This window comes from Parus major, chromosome 6, assembly GCF_001522545.3.
Source record: "Parus major isolate Abel chromosome 6, Parus_major1.1, whole genome shotgun sequence".
In the NCBI taxonomy this organism is placed as follows: domain Eukaryota; kingdom Metazoa; phylum Chordata; class Aves; order Passeriformes; family Paridae; genus Parus; species Parus major.
Genome location: NC_031775.1, coordinates 28145312 through 28165143, shown reverse-complemented (window position 1 = coordinate 28165143; position 19832 = coordinate 28145312). Strand labels below are relative to the sequence as shown.

The window sequence follows — 19832 nt, the reverse complement described above, 5'->3', positions numbered from 1 at the left end:
GAATACACTACAGTGTATTTTATGCACATGGTTTCATAAATAAGCGCTGTGTAGGTGTGCAGGTGTGGAATGTATGCAGGAGCATCTGTCCTGCCTGTGCCCACATACACAGCTACACCACATTTTACATTTTTGTATGCAGACAGTTTGTACACAGGGCTGGCATGATGTCACTCCAGGATATTATTTAAGCTTTGTTTGAATTTTACCTGCTGCCTGATGCCTTTGGATCCTGTTTTCCATTATGCATGGTGCAGAGAGGGAAATGTGGAAGTTACAGGTTTGGTGTTAGGTGATTTCTGCTCTGCTGGGGAGAGGGGATAGGTGATTCCAAGATACTTTAAGGGGACAGGGTAGGAAGTCACTGCTTTGTTTGTTTTCCTCTTTTAGAAGTCAACAGGTCTGAAGGCATCACAGCACTTTAAAGCCACTGCCTGGTCATGAAAAGCAGCAGAAAACATCTCAGGCTCCTCAGAGAGCTCCTGGCTGTGGAACCAACTGCAGCCTCCATCACCCTGAGGAGCCTTCAAAAAGCCCAGTAAGTGACCTCTTCAGAAAAGATCTGCATTGGCTTCTCCTTTCCCCCATATCACTGGCACTCCATCCACACTGCTGCTCCCTCACCTGTGTCATCACACCCACCTTCCAAGCTTGTGTTTTAGCCCTGGAAAGGCTTTGCTGGGGAAGGCAGCACACAGAGATGGGGGAGCTTGCAGCACCTTGGCTGCTTTGTGATAATTCCCCACGTGGACACATCCTGTGCATGTTAAAGGACCTCCTGCAGGCAGCACTCGTGGAGCTGAACGTGATGCCTTGCATGTCATTGAGCATTCCTTCCTGGACACAAGCTCTCTAACATCACCTCAGTTAGTAATACACAATTTTTGATGCTGGCTTTCTTGGGTTTTGGGGATTTTGGAGCAGAAAGCCCAGAAACAGGGATACAGATCAGCGGAGTGTTTATTGACTGCCCAGTCTCCTGGCATACCTGGGAATTACATGTGAGCTGGACACACACAACTCATCTATTACTCTGTGCTTCAATAAATGTATTTAAAATGCAGCTGAGTAAATGGGTCAGAAGGACTCCTAAAATTACCCGAGTCTGGAAACTTCTGTTGCTTTCAGTTATTTACTTTTTTGGTGGTAATTGTTGAGAGATAAATTAATATCAGATATAATAGCTTATGGTGCAAAGAGACAGTTCCTCCAAATGAATTTTCTGAGGCAGTGAAAAAACAGTGATATTAATAGGTTTTTCTAGGTGGGATGATGCAATATCCAGTATGAGATCCTAAAACACCATTGATTGTTCTTCATTGTGTTTTCCTGCATATAAATCACCACTGCTCCAAACACAACACATTAGAAGTTAAGAATAGTCCTAATCAATAATTTACCATGTTATTGATGATAGTTTTTGTAATGTAAACTTAATCCTTTGAAGTAATGTGTATAAGCCATTTGAGCAGCACATACAAAACCCTGTCTAATAATCAGTCTGCACAGAAGATAAAAACCCACTGCTGTAACCTTCAGTTCCTTTTGTCAGGTGCCAAATATCTCTTCTTAGAGAGCATTGGAATTTCTGGAGAGGATGAATGTGAGCAAAGAGCCCCCAGAACCCCTGGTGAGCACCTTGAGCCCCACTGCATACCTTGTTTTTTGTGGTATTTTACCCCTTGCCACAGAGAGGGATGAATATCCAGACTAGGGATGGCAAATCTGTGTGTTTGCTGCAAGGTGAACGAGATCTCAGTGTAGCATTTGGGGGTCTTTCTGTGCAGGAGAGGAGGGAGAATGTTTGGCACTGCTAGCAAGGGAGCTGGAGTTTATTTGACTGAGTTCCCCTTTAGCAGGGGGCAGGAGATGGAGGCACCAGACATCGCTGCCTCAGAGCTGCACTCTCTTCAGTATGCAATTATACCATCCCTAAAGGTAAATAGAAGGTTTGTCTGTGAGAAATATTCCTGTACAATATTTTGCAGCTGAAAAGATAACACTATTCCCTGCCTCTTACTTGGCTGTACAATTTTAATTATGTCAGGGAATCTCTCCTATTTTATATTCCATATATATTTATGGAATAAGCTGTTGGCAAATAGAACATTATTTCAAATAATTTAATGTATTTATTAAAAGAGATTACAAATCTATCCTGGCTATAGTCATTGCACTTAGGGCAACCATTATGGCTATATTATTGTTCCATTTATTCCAAAATATCTTTGGCAAGGACTGCTCCTCCATGAACAGTGTAAGAAAGAGACTTTCTGCCTCATGATCTGCCCTCTTCTGAGGCAGAGGACTTTGCTGTCTCCTTTTCCTCCCTAAATTCAGAGTAGAGTCACAGCAGAAGAGGAAGAGCCTGATACACCCTGGCTTAGTGATTTTATTTATGGAGCTCTGAGTTAGCCCACAGGAGAACAGAGACACAAGAACAGCCCAGAGGAGTCACTGAGAAGCTGCAGAGCTCAGCAGCTCTGGGGGGTCCCTGTGCATCCCTCGAGGTCTGATGGAGGAATCCAAGAATGCCAAAAAGACAGAGCAGTGTTCAGTGAACTGTGAGTGAGCCCTGTGTCTTCAAAGTCCAAAATATTAATGTGAGAAGTTCCTGGCATGTCTCTAGAGCATCTCCCAAAGCGTCCCATGCAATTGCTGCCAATAACTGAGGTATCATTTGCTGTTTAACCAATATCTAGATCTTTCTAGTGGATTTTTGTCAGCTTTCACATGGAATGATCAAATAAATAACCATATATACTGAATTTATTCACGTGCAGTAGATTCTGCCTGCTGAGCTCCTCAATGGATACATGTCTGAAGAAAAGCATGGGTTAAGGAAGCTCCAGTGTGTGAGACCAGCAACACACAACACTTGTACACACCTGTGACTCCAGAGTCACTCCTGAGCCACCAGGACCCTTTATCTCTGATAGGAAACAGCCCCATCCCAATGAGCCACCAGAGTCCCACTCAGGGCACCACACCTCTGCACCTCCAGTGGCTTCAATGAACTCATCAAGGTCACAAAATCAATCTGCTTTATGAGTCTTAGCAGCATCATAGCTGTGATAATATTTTGGGTGCTTCCTGCCTTCCAGAATTGCTGCCACTGCTGCTTGTTTGACATCACGTAACCCGTAACACATTTTCTAGGTTTCCAACCTTTGAGCACAATGGATTAGAAAGGAGGTTAATTATGCATAAGATAGAAAGATTTATGTAAATATAAAACCAATATAATGTATTATTTACATACAGCCTGTACTTATCCTAAGTAACTTCTAGAGAAATCTTTGGCTATCATGAATAGCTCACACCTCATTTCTGAATCTTAGTCCAGAGAAGGTTGGAGGGTTCTGGCTTCCTTAAACTCCTCCTAATAATTTCTAGACTAGAGTGTGGACGTTTAAGAACATAACTCAAAACAGATGGACAACAAACAGGATAAATCTCTATCATTTATTACATTTGCCAAGCGATCAAAGGTGGCTAACTAGACATTTTCCTCATTGGTTGTTTGCATTAGATATGCATATCTTCTTTCTTGCAGAGCCATTTCCGAATATATTTGCAAGGCTATTGATGTCCATTACTTCACTTAAATATAGATCAGAAATACTGACAAATATTTTCATTCAAAGAGTTTGATCATTTTCAGATTACTCTCCATGCTAGTAATTAACCTCAGTCAACACCCTTCCATAGCACTTTCAAACACAGTTCCTAGCAAACATAAAGTTTCATAAATATGTACTAAATAACCTTAAAGCCCTTTATGAATAATTATGAGTTTTTAAGTTTTTGTGAATCTGCATATTAATTCCTTTCCATAAATAATACATGAAGCAAAAATCCAGCTTGTTTGGTGTCTGGGGACAGAGGAAGAAAAGGAGGGGATAATTATCAGTTTAATGTGGGAAAATACTTAACCTGAAAGATTATCTTCAAAAACTGATGACTCCATAGGTTTGTGTATATGTGTGTATAAACACACATGTATAAAATATATATGTAGAGATGTGTATAGCTGCAGACACAGCTGAGATGTGCCTCCTCTCTGAAAGAATGCTCTCGTTTGAAGCGTGTTACGCTTCTGTCTCTGCTGTGCCATGCTGAGCTCTTTAAGTGAAAAGCAATGTGCTGAGCTTAGCCCCTCTTTTTATAAATGTGCCTTCCCCCAAAGGTAGAAAATTAATGAGAGGCTGCTGACTAAAATTACTACATTTTGCCTTCCGTGGGACATTATGGATTTAAAAGATAAGAGAGAGTGCAGCAAGTCCAAAAACAATTTCATTTCATTAATCCTTTAAGTGCCTCGGGATGAGCAGCCCCTGTCCAGCAAAGGTGGTGTTACAGCAGCTTTTGCTTTGCCTCCTGCACGTCACCTGAGCCTTGTGAGCTCTGCTTCTCGCCTTGGGATGGAAGGCATCCAATAAAAAGATGGAGTGGGAATGATATATGGCTGAATGCTCTTAGAGTGACACTTCCTGGATGCACACTGGCAATAATGGGAAACGTAAGGGGTTTGCAGAGCCAGCCTGCTGATCAAGCAGGGTTTGGAGCTGGATATTATTTTTTTTTTTCTCTCAATTTGTGCTTAGGGTAAAGAAAATGTATTTTCTGGTCCAGTGTCCTTTTGTTTCTACATTAAAAAAATAAAATAAAATAAAATAAAGGAACTATTATTTTAAAGAACAGGACTCAAGAAGGTACTAAATATTTGACTTTCTCATAGGACTGTAACCACACATTTGGTAGAAGTGATTTTATAAGAATATAAATACACTAAGATTTTTCAGATAAAGTACAGTACATGTGGTTGGAAAATCAGTACAGAATTTGGGTACTCAAACCAGAATTTGTTTGTGTGAAACTCTGTACCCCACTGCCATTCAGAGTTTGTAGAATCTTTTGAAAGGAAAGGATCACATTCAAATTTTACATGTTTAAATAAAGAACTCCATTTGGTTGTTTCCATATTAATCCACCTACAAAATGGAAATAGATTTTGCTTCTCACTTCAAGTCCTTCAGATCTATTTCATTTCATGGTCCCGTTCAGTGGCTGGCTTGAAGCATGAAAGGCAGTATTTAAACATATTAATTAAAACGAGCCACTAAATAGCAAACCTGTTCTCTTGGATTTAGTACAAACAAACAGGAAAAAAGAAGGAAAACTGAAGTGATACAAGAATTTTGAGAGCTGTAGGTGCTTTGCTGTCGCTGTTTTCTCGTGCTGCAGCACCAGAAAGGGTTACACCACAGGGGTACCACCTCGTTCTGCAGAGTGGGTGCACAGAAGCTGCCTAGGAAGAGTGTCAGACACTAAGTGATGGGAGCTGGTAGCACAAGAGTTTGGCCTAGAACCTCAAGAGAGATTCCAGCCTATCCCAGCCCATGGATGAGTCCTCCTGTAAATCTCTGCACCTCTTCCCCCAAGCAGGAGCATCCTCCAGGCTGCAGCAGCCCCTTGGCAGCTGGGTGACCCCTCTCACTGGGAAAGAGCAGTGCCAGGGCTCTCTGCCCCTCACTCAAAGTGGCAGCAAAGCTCTGCTGTTTAACCTGTTTAAAATTACTCCATCAGCTTGGCTATGCAGCCAGTAATTAAAGTGATTAGGTGAGTGGCTGTACCACCATATCAGGAAAGTTGAATGCTGGAAAACAGGGGAATTGAGGCCACCCTGCAGCCACAGCAGAACATGTACACACACAGATCACCCTACTCCATGGAGATCACCATGGAAATCAGCATACTCCACTCTTACACCAGCCTTTGCTTTTTTGTGTTAACAGAAGTAGAGGAAAAAGGACACCCTACAGAAGTGGTTGAATCAAAAGCTCAACCTGAAGCTGCTCCAAAACCTTCTGTGAGTGAGAGAGGGACTTGTAGAAGTTTTAATGGTGGTGTGTCTCTTCACTGAAAGCCTGTTAATTAATCATAGACTCAGCTGGAAATAGTTTCTGTAAAAAAAATATGGAGCAGCCCAAATTTGTTTTTGATTAGACATGGGACAGAGATTTGAATGAAGTCTTTTAAAGGCCGCTATTACAGTTGTTTGGGAATCTGTCTCCCTGGTAAACTGAGAGGTCATTAGGAATTTATAAATTAACTATTTTTATTGCCCAGGGTGAAAAAAAAAAACCAGCCCATGAAATATCTAATTGTTGTTGCTGTGTCTCATGGAAAGGAAGACATCTTGTCTGTGAAGTGCTTTGTGTGAACCCAAACCTGTTGATGAGTAGTTTAAGCTAATTCTTCTGAGTGCTGGACCCATAAATTCATAGACTTTAGTATGAACTCAGCAGCAGCCTATGTTATTGGTTAAACTATTTTCATCTCAAACCCACCCTAAATCCCCAACAAAAATAGTAGGCCAGATGCCCAGACTGCAGCTAGAGACCCTCATTAGGCATCATTTGCATCCTATTAACCACTGAGCTGTGGGTCATTCGCTGCCTGTCAACCATTCAAGTCATTTCTTTTGTGTTAATTAGTAGAGAAATAAGGAGTTAATGAAGATCTTATGATCTGTGATGATTTATCTTTGTTGTTTCAAATGAATCCCTGCTCTCTGAGCACTCCAATGAGCTCCTACACACCAAATAATACAAAACTAGTCAGAGGGAGCTTACAGCAGCCTTTGGAGTGTTGTTCTCCAGGGACCTTTTGCATGGTGGGCTTTGTTAGCTAAAGATTAGAAGGAGTTAATTGCTTCAAGATTGCTGGCAGATTAGGTTACAGGGTGTGTTGTATCTATGTAAGCATATGTCAGGTCTAGTTAAAAGATAGAAGATGCTTATTTTAATAAAAGTATGAAAGCAAGAATTAATTTGTCATTATAGCAAAAATCTTACTTCTACTCGTAGTGTGGGCACTTGCAGATAAATGGAGTCTTCTCAAAAGTGGAGAGAGCACAGCTCTCTGCCTGACTGCAGGGCTTCCCAGGCTTTTGGCAGGCTTTTTCCAGGTTTTTTCCAGGCTTTTTCCATCCCTGTTGGAGGAGGGCAGAACAAGGACACCCTGGACTGCCCACATCTCCCATGGCTCCTCTTCCTCTCCCTGAGGGGATGAGAGCTCATGAGCCAAACGAGTGGTTTGTTAACCCACCCCCAGAAAACCTTTTCCTGAAATGTAGAAAAACCTCACAGCCCAAAATCCCAAACACCTGGGACCTGCAGCCTCACATTTCTCACACTGACATGGAAATATCACTTCCACAGGGCCTGATGTGCTCCTGCTCCAACAAAGAGAAGAAACTCCAACAACCTGAGCTGAGCATATTCAGTTTGCTCTCTCTTTGGTGGCCACTGATCCCTGTCACTCCAGGGAGTTGCTGGTGCAAGACCTTTCCCAGGCAGATACCATTGGTCCTAGAGATGGCTGGAAACCCCTTTTTTCCAGACTTTTAATTTTTTTTTAAAAAAAACAAAAAACAAAAACCAAAAAACTTCCCCAAAGGAATTTCCACGAAACTTAGAGAAGAAACTGTTCCACAGTTACATCAGCTCTGATGCTCAGGGGTATTTATTTTTCCAATGGGCAAACAAATTTGAAAGTTTGATTTCTTTGTCTCCTATTTTCTTCCTGTGGATGGAGCAGAGACAATGGATCAAGAACCAGGTTGGAATGGCTGGAAATGTTAAAGCACCTTCTCTCTCCAGTGCTTTTGCTTCTCTCCAGCTGCAGGCTGCTACTTCCAACAGCAGGAACACTGGACCATGCACAGACCTTGATCACTTGTGACCTGGATGTACACTAAAGTAAACCCAAAATACAATATTCTGGGCTTTAGACCAAAGTAGGTCAATAAAAATCAGAATTCTGATGTGGAGGAGAGCTGCTGCTTGTCTTGCCCTGCTGGCCAGAGCAATAACTTCTGGACAGAGGCTGAGGTGCTCTATATATTGATTTTGTGCAGAGCCTCTGCTGAAGTTCTCAGCAACATCCTGAAGGCATCAGGAGCTGCTTCAGGACAAGAGATAATTGCTCCTCATCTTCCTACTTGCTTGATCTATGATTGGTACTTCTGCTCTTCCAGGAAATTTAATTCTATTTAAATTTTAAAAATAATAATAAAAAAACAAAACAACCCTGAAATTAATTATTTAGGTTCACCAAATATTTTGAAAGTTTTTATTTAGACCTTTTTTTTCCCCCTGTACATCTATTGGGTAGAAAATAAAATTAATTATTTGTTCAGCACTATATTAAAGTGCCTATGAATGATGAGGTTTGTTTTAGCAATGAAGAATATCCTGAAAGAGCTCAGGATCTGTCTGAAAAAAAACACCACTCTTCTCTGATTTAGCTGTCATAGTGCATCAGTTAGAAATGACCATTTTCTTGCCTGTGAAGAAATACTGTGCAAATTGCAAAGATATATCTGGTGAGCACTTTTTTTTACAAACTGTTCTGAAAATTGTACGAAATTCATGTCTTCCTGGCTGAAAGAAGGGAAAAAAAAGAGTCAGATATTTGGCTTATCTAAGTCTTTTCCTCATTTTATAGGTAAAGGGCTGGGGAGGGGAGGCAGGAGAGCAGCAGAGCTCATCCCATCCCCCAGCAGCTGGAGCTGGACACAGGACCAGGCATCCCTGTCCATTGCATCTTCCATTGCTCGGGATGAAGAGAGGTTTTTCACCCTTTAGTTGTTAAAGGGAAAAAAATCCTACCTTTCCCCCACTCTCAAGAGGAAAAAAGGACAGCCAGGGTGATAAGGGAAAGGTGGCTGTGCCTCTTGTGCAGCTTCAGAGAGCAGGAGAGGATGGGGATGTAATTGCAGGTGGATTGATGGGAGGAATCGGGGAGAGAGCAGGGGATGGGCTGGGGATGGGGATGCAGCTCTAACACAGAGCCCAGCTGCTCTCCAGACACCCACAGCTAAAGCCAAGCAAGCACAGGGCCACTGTGTGAGCATCCCTTAAGCCTAGCCCAGGTTTCACTCCCTGCAGCAGCAGAGTGACAGCTACAGTGATTTTTTTCTTCTCCCGCGACATCAGTCGGAAAGAGCCGGCTTTTGTGTGGGGGCAGGAGTGGGGGAAGAGGCACAGAGAGAGAAGAGGGGGAAAAAAAATAAGCAGAAGTAATTTATTCGGGATCTTTGAGAGGATAATAGCCAATTATTTGTTTATAACACTGGTTAAATTTTCATTAGGCAGATTAATGGAATATCATGTACTGTCAACATTGGACTGAGGGGTGGTCTGTAAGAGATAAACGGGCAAACAGTCGATGTGTCTCCCTGAGTAAATTAGTTTTTGCTTTCCTGTTTTTCATATGAAAATGGAAAGGTGGACAAGGTGGTGCATTTTAAAACAGGTCTCAAGATGGGCCAAATCAGTTAAATATGAAAGCAATTCTGGTAATAAATACATTATAATAACTTAGCATCGTGCCTATCATTTTGATTTCATGAAAGTCTGGGATAATGTAGATTTTTAACCTGCTCTCTTAATACACATTTCCTCTTCCTGAACTTCAGCTTTTCTTGCTGTGAGGTGAAAGCATATTACTTTTTTTTGCCTGATTTTTCTGTGTAATCTGTTCAGTATTACAGCTGGTAAGTGCTAGAGGCTCACAGCTCTTTCTTGTGAATTCTGGTATTATCATACTGGATAGCATGAGCAGTCCCCTCTAAGTACTGTATTATCAGCATCAGAACCCCTGAGTGGTTATGGTTGCATATCCTCCTCTTTTGAAGTCAGAATATTTCTTAACATATTAGCCTGGGATTTTCAGACAAGCCTGGGAGAGGCAGACACCCAAAATTCAGTGGGAGTCCATTTAGCCTCTTGGAAAATCCCAGGACATTTCCTGGAGAAGCGTCATCACCTTAATTTGACTTCAGAGCCCTGCCCTACTCCTCTCTGTGCTGCGTGGGCAGCTGGAGAGGAGAGGTCCTCTCCAGTGAGCACAGCAGCTTTGAAAGATTCCCAAAACATTTAATACAGACTTGACCATTAATAATTACAGAGCACAAGACCAGCCTCTTGCTATAAGGAATGGCAAAATATTTATTTCTGATGATGCATTATAATGGCACTGCCACATAAATTTGGTGACATTTAGGTCACAAGTCTGCTCCATTCTGAGGCTATGCAACGATGCCAAGAATAATATTCATTCTTATGCTTTTTAAAATGGCAATTTAATATCCATCTCTAGAAAAAATGACCTGATACTTTGCTTACAAAATCCCCAATTCCCTTTGACCAGTGTAAATCTTGGCTTCCTCCAGGAGGAAGCCTCTAATAACACCCCTGAGTAGTGGGAGATCAGAAGAGATCCCTGACAGCAGTGCCCTATGAACTGTGCCAAGTGCTCTCAGGAAGTATATTTTCTAGTTTCTGTTCCCCTTTTGACTGGAAGTTGTGGCTGTGATCCACGCTGGAATCTTTTAGGAGTTAAAATGTTGCAAGCAAAGTTATGGACGTCTATAATGAATGGGATTATCTGTACCACTCATCAGTGCAGAAAGAATAGCACTAATAATGCAAGCAAATTCTCATCTTGCAGATGTTTCTCTGTTTCATCTTGGAAGTGAATCTGTGCACTCATAAATCTTGCTTTGGTTTAAAACCAAAGAAAGAATTAGCATTCTAGCAAGTCCTCTCCACAGAGTGACATTCATCATTTTCAATGTAAACTAAATGTTGCAAGAACTGATAGGCTTCATTTGTCTTTTATGAGTTTAAAAGATATGTGAGTTTTGGAGAAAAAAAAAATAAAAAATAAAAAGATAATTAGTGTGTACATGTTTTAAAGTGTTGCAAAGTATGAAGCCCATCCTGCAAAGAATTCCTCAGAGGCATGGTAGCAACAAGCAAAGGTTTTACTCCAAAACTGCCAGCAGCATTTTTGTTACAGTTCCATTGAAGAAAAATATTTGCTAAGAAAGGAATCAATCCTCCCCCTGTGTCCAGAGGTTCTCCATTAATGTGAATGGGAGCTATGCACGTGTGTATATGGATGTATCTCTTTTCCTAACAAACAGTGCAGATGATAAGCTCATAAAGGTTTTGTGAAATATTTATCTTTTCCTTGCTTGCTGTGAGCCAGACTTCTCTCACAAGGGGTATAATTAGCAAAAGCATCAAAACAGACATTTTCAACAAGAGCCCTTCATTTCCACAGCATTCTTACCAAACCTTCCATTTTGGGGGGGAAAAAAATTTAAAAATCCCATCCTTAAGGGTGAGAGTGAGTCAATTTGTCCACACAGATATCTGCCATGTCAGAGGATGGCAAATTTCCACCTCCTCCAATGAACAGGTCTGCTTTCACTGAAGGACTAATGAAGTCTGACCCCCTATTAACTATAAAAGGAGCCTCAGTTTAGTTGGGGTTTTTAATCATGTTAATGCAATTTATCTACCGCATAGGGAGACTAATCTCCACATTTCAATACATTAGTTAAAATGAGGTGGTCTCTGTACCATTCTGGGATTAGCAAATGTACCAGGACATGCCTTTTTCCTTGGATGTAATTTTCTCCTTTCAGGCCAACATCATTAGTGCTCCTTACCTGCAGTACTCAAAATAACCAGCAACAAACTGTTTGGTAGCTGAGTCTTTTAAAGGAAACTAAATCAGTTAGGCTCCCAAATCCCATCAAAGGACAGTTGTGCCTCATCAATCTTATATCCCTTCAGAAATCCCAACATTAATTCATTCAAAAGGATCAAATATGTCCTGTAAAACAAGAGCCTCAGTGGTTGTTCTGATAGCAGAACAGAGAGAATAAAGTTATTTTCCAGTGAGTCCCAGAATATTTTCCTTTGGAAATGGCCTTGTGAGATCTCCTAGTGTGCTATCATACGTTAAGTTCATTTAAAACAACTGATAATATCCCGAGACTCACAGATAACATCTCTCCTTCCAGTTATATTCGAGCCTCTGATGGCCAAATTTGGCCAACTCAGTTTTAAATACAACACCTAGAATGTTAACAAAATATGTTTCACGAGGCTGGTAAAGTGGCTGCTTTTTATTTCAAAGCTGTTGACTTCAAAGGCTGCTTGGATTGTGTGTGTGTGTGTGTTTTCTTTTAAAAATCTTCATACTGTTTCTATCTTTTTTTCTCACTATCAAATAGATCATTACATTTTCAACACTTAAGGACAAAAACTCTTCTCTCAGATCTGTGCTGCAGATCTTGACAGTAATATTCAGCTCTTCCCCACATGCAGGGAACTCCTGTTGACATCAAGGAGAGAAACAGAGACATGTGCAGGTAGGTCTGAGGAGACTGTGCTGAGACCCTCTGGCCGAGGTCTGCTGGGGAAATCTGACCCTCATTTTCCAAAATATCCTGGAGCCTTGGGATTTTGGATCCCAGTGGCAGCAGCTGCTCCTGAGGAGCCTTTGAGCACCCGTTTGCTGACACCATCCGCGCTCAGAACTGCTCTGACACCCCCTGACATTCATCTGTGTGTTATCCCCATGTCACCAGGGGATAATATCACGTCTGATCAAGTGCAGATTTCATTACTCACATCACCCTGTTAGCTAGCCATGCATTTAGGAACAGCCTTCTGGGTTCTTCCCTTTGTTTTGCTTAGCACTGAACGCTGTGATGCCATGAACCTTGGCATTGAGAAGATCATGTTCAGGGTTGTGTTTCTTTCTATCCCACAACCTCATTAATGACAGGAACTTCATATCCAGTGTCAATTGATGGCCAAGGGAAGGGATATTTACTTGTTGGTTGGCTGTGTTTGGACTTTTGTGGAGGGCTTCACTTCATCTTTATTACCACAAACAAATTATTTGTAAAACAGAGGAAACTGACAGACTTACTACAGTTCAAAATGCCAGGAGGTTGATGCTACCCTCCACTAACATGTGGCCTTGTTTCATTTCTCTTTTGAATTTCACCATGAATGTATTTCCAGAACTTTTCTAAGCATCTTTTTTTCCCTACCTCTTCAAATAATGAGAACAAATCCAATGCCAAAAAGGTCAAGTATGAAAAGGAATAGCTCAGCCATGTTAAAATGTCTTCTCCCCAAGCCCCAGATACCATGGAGAAGGATTAGCCATTTAAATGGACAAGTATTTTTTTCTTTAAAAAATAAGAAATTAAAGCTGTTAGGATAGATTTTTTTCTTTCACTTCTCGTTTCAGTCTTCCATTGTGTATGTTTAATGAATAGCACGATTAGGGTGAATAAGTTAAGTAAGGAAAACAAGGCCATGGTTAACTAGTTATATGATTAATTCTTTGCTGTAGCTGTTTTATTCACAAGGGGTGTTTGTGTGCATCTTATGAAACACATATCCAAAATGAGTGGTTCAGCTATTTCAAATTGTAAGGTTTTTATTTATATAAATTTATATCTGTCATCAAACTGAGCAGCTGAAAGGGAATCTTGCTGAGAGCAAAATCCATACCAAGATCCAAGATGATGGAGAATCAGTCCTTAAATAACAGAGGTTTTTAAGTGCTGGTGCAAACATTTCTCAGACATACCCTAATGACTTCTGTATACAACTTTTGTGAAGAGCAAATATACAGAACTTTGGTATCATGATTTCCCTGTTGCAGCCATGCCCTCATGGTGGGTTTGTCTGGGGTCCCTCTGTGCATTAAATGGAGAGCAGAGAAGAGCCTTGTTGAATTTCACCTTTGGGAATTTTCATCCAAAGCTGTCCTCCACTGGCATTCATGAGTGGCTCACATCAGCTACAGGGGTACCACTGATGTTTGGGGGATATTTTGGAGGCTGAACTGCCTGTGAATTTAAGGATCTCCTGCACAATGGGGAAAAGCAGGGAAGGGGTTCTCACAGAGGCAGGGCTGGCGTGGGCCATGCTGCCTGGAGCTGCAGCTGCACCCGTGGGGAGATGGGGTTTGGGGCTGGCAGCAGCCCCCACTGTCACACTCCTGCATCCAACCTGTCCTTTCCCAAGGTGGGCTCTGCATGGAAGAAGAAGCTACACCCCCCACAGGCTGAGGATGTCTGTTCCCAGGGAGAGCAGACAGGATTCTCCATCTCTGAGGTTACTGTTTGCATTTTCATTTTGGAGCTTGGGTTTACTTTTTATTGTTACTGTTGTCCGTCAGAACTTTTGAGAAATGCACACACACCCCAGAGATTTAGGATCAAATGGAAAACTGAATAAATCAAAGTATTATTGATGATGGATTAAGGCCATTTCCGGCAGAGTAATCTCCTCTCACGGTGCATCTGTTGAGGAGGACTCTGCTATCCTTTTGGGCATTTTTAGGTGTATTAATCAGTACCAGCTGTAACTGGTACCAGCTGTTACTGCTTCTCCTCTCCCCTGGCATTTGCCCAGCCCTTGGGGTGAACTTGCTCTCCCTGATGGGCATTAGGGATGCAGGAGGAGGAGCACACGTGCTGGAGTGATCCCTGTGTTCCTGCAGAATGGGCGTGTGAGGTGGGATGTGGCCACAACCCCTTTCCTGACAAACATACTATCATAACATATTAAAGCATCCATTACCTCTAAACATAAGTAATAGCATTTTTCATGTTAGTGTTCCATGCAATTCACTTATAATTTAAGACTGTTATGAACTAGACTGATAATCAGTCAGAGTTCTGGAATCATTCCTGAACTCTTGCAGAAGTAAAATATTACAGAGCTATGTCAGCCTGGTCAGATACTGTCTTCCTTCATACAGCTGGTACTGCCTTTTCATTCTGCAGCAAAGTGTCTGAGGTCAGGGAGTGCCTTCCTCTTTGTCTGGTCTCTATTAGCTCTCTCTGGAAGAAGTTGTCCCTCTAACAGATTTTTTTCCCCCCAGCCTGCCTTTTTGGGACTGATCCTTTGAATTTCACAGAAACAAGCTGCTACAGCTTTTGAATGAACTTGCTGCTATTTGCTCTCACTCTCTCCCTCTTCCAGCTGGTAAGTGTTAACTCGTGTTGCCTTTCCTTGCAGGTTTTCATTTCTTATTCCTGGGAAGTACATTTTCACATGGGGGAAAGAAAGAAAGATCCCATAAGTCCCAGCAAATCCATTTAAACGCAGATGTAGCCATTTTACGGTTGTTGCTATGACAGTTTGGCAAAGGTTATGCATACTGTGAAACCCATCTTCTGAGGAGAGAGAGAGATCCACGGGTGAGCAAAGGCAGGAGGAAGGTGGGACCCAGCCTCATCCACGCCTCTTGTTTGGTAGGAAAGGAGAACGTGGGAGGAAACTCTGCCCATCCTGTTATCTCTCCCACTACACCCACCAGCACATAAATGGGGCTCAGGGTCACTGAAATCATACAAGAGGATTGTTTGTGGGAATGGGAAGATGAAAAGGAAATGGGGTTTTGGGTCTTCCTCGTTATTTAAGCAGAATTTAGCCCAGACTGGCAGAGAAGCAGTGCAAGTCTACCAGAGAACATCTCCTGTCTGAAAGTAGTGTCTCAATCCATGTAGAGCTGCACATGGTCCAACCCTTCATGTAGAAATGGACATGACATGTTTAAAAATAATATTGATATCTCACAGCACTCTTAAAAACCCTTGCTCATTAGGAATAAAGTCATATTGAGTCAACTGTGAGGTAACCCTTGCTTGTTAATTCCTTTTTCTCAGTATTTCTCATCTCAAATAAAGCCCAAGAGGAGCCAAAGAATTCCTAGGGAAGCACCATTCATATCTTAAGAAATTGTCACTGTCAAAAGAAAAATGCACCAATAAAAAATATCCAACCCAAAAGATGTATTAAAGAGTCCTAAAGGTAAGGTGGAAGTACTTCAAGCTCATTGCAATAAATACAATTTATCATGGTTACTTTGCTTTCTGTGGAACGGGTCTGTTAATTTTTTACTCTTATAATGGATTTATGTGAGTTCTCATTTTGACAAAATATCTAAATTTTAGTTAAAACCCAAAAAATGCAAGTCAAATATTAAAATATTAAAATATGAGTTGGGACCAAATTAAATGCTGAGTTATTTTTTATGACACTTTAGGAAATAGTCTCAGGATATAAAATTATTACAGTATTATTTACAGGACAGAAAATATTTATATACACAGAATAAATGTATTCTCCCTGGTAAAACAAATTTATTCTAGGGGTGAATTTGGCCCAGCAGAGTTTAAATTTTTCCTAACACAATCAGAATATCAGAAGATGTTTTTTCAAAACATTCATCTCATAAATGGACAACTTTGTTACTGTAGGATTTATAATCACTCTGCACATTTCATATATATGGGATAAAAAATGCAGCATTTCCTTTGATGACCTGTTATGCCTGACATGGATTTCTTATTACATCTTGTTAGGGAAATTTATCTTATGTGGTAGATTTTCAAATTACATTTACAAAACACACAAACAGCAAATGTGCCTGTAGCTTAAAAATAAACTAAGAAACATACACTTAAAGACAATAACAATAATTTTGAAGCATATTTGAGAGTATTTCAGGGTATTTAGCCTGGAATTAGTCCTTTCCCTGAGAGGGCAGTGTTGCTTTGCCCTGTGCAAGTGAGGAACGCAGTGTGGTCCCAAGGCAATGCAATGGATGCAGTGGTTGTGTTTTAAGGTGCATTTAAAGTGATGTGGGAAATTGTGGGCTGAGGGAGGGACACCACACTGCCAGCTGCCATCCTCTGGCCACCAAATTCTCACTGTCCTTCTGGTCCCTGTGCCCACCTGTGTCCCCCTGCACCCTCCAGAACTGCAGGGCCTGGCTGGATAGTCCAGGGGAGACAGGACATCTTTCTCCTCCTGCCTGGGAGGAACATTTCCAGCATCTCAAACTCCCCACCAGCTCCTGACATCCTTTCCCACCCAGATGTATCGAGGAATGGGAAGGAATTGAAAAATCTCCTGACTGCTGGTAGGTGAAGGGAGGGAGATACCTGACCTTTGTGCCACAAACAAATGCTGTCACTCCTCCAAAAGCTCTTTAGGGACTGTCAGGTCTAAAGAGGACCAGGTTTACCTTAACCTGAGTCCCCTGAATCTCACCCTGGTAAGAGCAGGGGCCAGGGAGGGTGGTGTGGGAAGCAGAGGTGGTACCTGCCACACAGGTGTAGCCTGCATCCCTCCCCATGCTGCCAGCAGGATGGCTCCTTTCAAAGGCAGCATAGCTCCAGGCAAATCTGCTCTGCAGATTGTTTCCAGCCTGTGTTCCCCACGGTTCTGGCTCTGTCTGTGCCTTGTAGATATAGTAACTTTGCAGCTTGTAAAGATTTGTTTGCTCTCCCACCCCCTCCCTCTACTCCCTCCTTAAATCAGTGATTTTGTGTTCCAGGTACCAGGCAGAGCAGTGGAACAATGAAGGTGTCTCTGCCAGATCCCCCTGCAGGACTGACAACCAGATCCCATCCTCCTGATGGTGAGCTCTCACAAAGGACCTGGCCATGCAAAATCAAAGGGAAATCCAGACATCCAAAGGCTGCAGGTTCCTGGTGTTCAATCACAGAGGGGCCCCGCTGAGATAAAGAGCGAGACGCAGATACGGCCAGTACCTGGCTGGCACCTCCCCACCTTACCATTGCGGGAATGTTTACTAACAATAAATAGTAATAATGAGATTTTATTACTTCCTGACTCCTAGTCTTACCTACAGTCCCCCAAGGAAAGAGCCATGCCTCTTGGAAGAGCTCCAGTGGGAAACACGGCGCAGCTGCTGCGCAGAGGGTCCCTCAGAGCCCATTACCTGCCGTACCAACCTCCGCAGTGGCTTGAGCTAAGCACAGGCTCTACTTTAATGCATCCATTTTCCAACTTCTCACGCTCCAGCTGTCTGCAAAGGAGCTGAAAAAAATCCCTTCTCGCTCTCTCCCACCACACACTTGTGCAGCAGCTGTAGTTCCCTGTGGTCCCCGTGCTTGGAGAGAGCACTGCGGCAGGACTGGACTTATGGTCTGAAACTGTTTTGTGAGAAGCCAGGCTGCTCCCCCACTCTCTGAAAAACTAATTTCTTTTTTCACTTTTTCCTGCTTGACTTCTCCCCTCAAACAACAAACTTTTTCCCCCCCTCAGACACGCAATCCTGCCTAATGTGCGTTTTTGTGCTACGACAAGCGATTTCTCGCCCAGCCTGTGAAGGAATGGACACCAAACGGTGGGGTTGGGGTTGATTTTTAGAAAATCTCCTCACACATACATCTCCTGGTAACCAGATCCATGTGCAGTTCCCCTAGTTCCTCTACAGCAGGACTTCTGCTGGCAGACACTTGGAACTCGGCTTTGGACCGCTATACCTTGGACTGACGGGTCCAAACGAGCGTGTTTGAGTTTCAGAAGGAATTCCAGCAACAATCAGCAAACATCTACAAGTAAGGAAACAAATCCTTTCTTCCTGCAGCAGACAGGGAATGTAAAGACTCGAGGACTGCAGCTCTCCAGCTGATACCTTGTTATGCCAAGTTGGAGCACAGAGTAAATTTCTTACAGCCGAGTTATAAACCCCCTGAAAATAGGTTTTATTATGGAAATGCAAACACAACCATGGCTATAGCAACATGAAAGGCTCTGCTATAATAATGCTTAGATCCAACTCTTTGTGCACAGTTGGCGTAGAAAAGTATTTGATTTTTGTCGGTTTTTTTGCTGGTACATGTCAGTGTCACTTCACAGTTGGTCTCAGTTTATAACAAAATGCATAAAAATTGTTAGTAATCCTCATTTATAGCTGGGGTCTGAGAAGCACTATCTCAGACATTACTTTACCTATCAAACATGGCTAAAACAGCTATTGACATTTGGAACCACTATTCCTGGAAGGGAAGATGTGATGTTCACAGTTAACTAAGCAGAATGTCTACTGAGTTTAGTCTCTCACGCTGTAAAGCATTAGGCTGACTGAGAAAGCCTTGATAATCAGTTTGTTTCAGACAAGAAGGGGAAAAAAGAGAGGAGAAGGGGAGAAAATCATGAAGGGAATCAGTCTGAGACATTCTGCTTTGCTGTATATTCAAATGCTCTGCATATTTTCAGAATCCTGAGATTTCCCTAAAAAAATACCCTTGTGTTTCTGTTTCTGTTTTTCAGTTAAAAATAAGAAGGAAAATAAGTAGAGGGGGTTTATTGTGCTCCTACAGTTTCCACCATTTAAAGAAAGTTAGGCTCTTATGGAAAGCTGTGGCCTATTCTGATTTTTGGTGGTGGGTGTGTGGGGGGAAACAATTCAAATTCTAATAACGAGATAGGCTGCAAATCAGAAGAAATTAAAATTTCCCCTCAAATTTTTTAGCACATTTTGTAGAGTCACCCTGCCCTAAAACATCCAAATGTAGCAAATCTCATTTCTGAGGATGGAAAGTTCTTTCAAGGGGCCATGTTTTGTTTAAATGACTCGAATGACTGAGTTCTGCTCAGTTCAGTGCATTGAGCCCTGCTGTGGGAGCAAGGTTATCACTGTTCAGCCCCATCTTCACTTGAAAGCAATCCCTCACCTGTGCCTGTTTTCCTAAAGCAGTTTCAATGATCAGCAGCATGAATCTCTATTTCACAGGGTCAGCCACATCCTTGGCACTCAGACATCCTTCCCCCATTGCTCGGTAGAAACTTTAGTAAATTTGTTTTGATTTCTGCAATTCTGGCACCTGAATTCATTAAGCATCAGCATTCCAAATATAGTTAAGATAATAGAATACTGGGAGATAACTTTTGTTTGTCCTTAATCTGAATATCACTTCCACTCAATGGGTTGATAAACAAATAAGATAAATGAATTTATATGGCCATTTTACAGATGAGGTACCTTGGGAAGTCAAGGGAAAAAAGGGAACACTTTCTGAAAAGAAAATAAAAATTGTAAAAATGTACCCTTTTAAGATCTCAAATACATTTCTCTTTTTTTTTTCCCCCCCATACACCTCAGGATGTGTCTCCAGC

The 19832-nt window shown here is 41.9% G+C and overlaps 1 long non-coding RNA gene across 1 annotated transcript; it reads left to right on the top strand.

Moving 5' to 3' along the window:
• Positions 1-400: 400 nt before the first annotated feature.
• On the top strand, positions 401-17825 carry LOC107206638. The gene is made up of 4 exons (XR_004498143.1): positions 401-538; positions 14779-14882; positions 15566-15710; positions 17242-17825. It is a non-coding gene; the product is annotated as an uncharacterized LOC107206638 (long non-coding RNA).
• The last annotated feature ends 2007 nt before the right edge of the window (positions 17826-19832 follow it).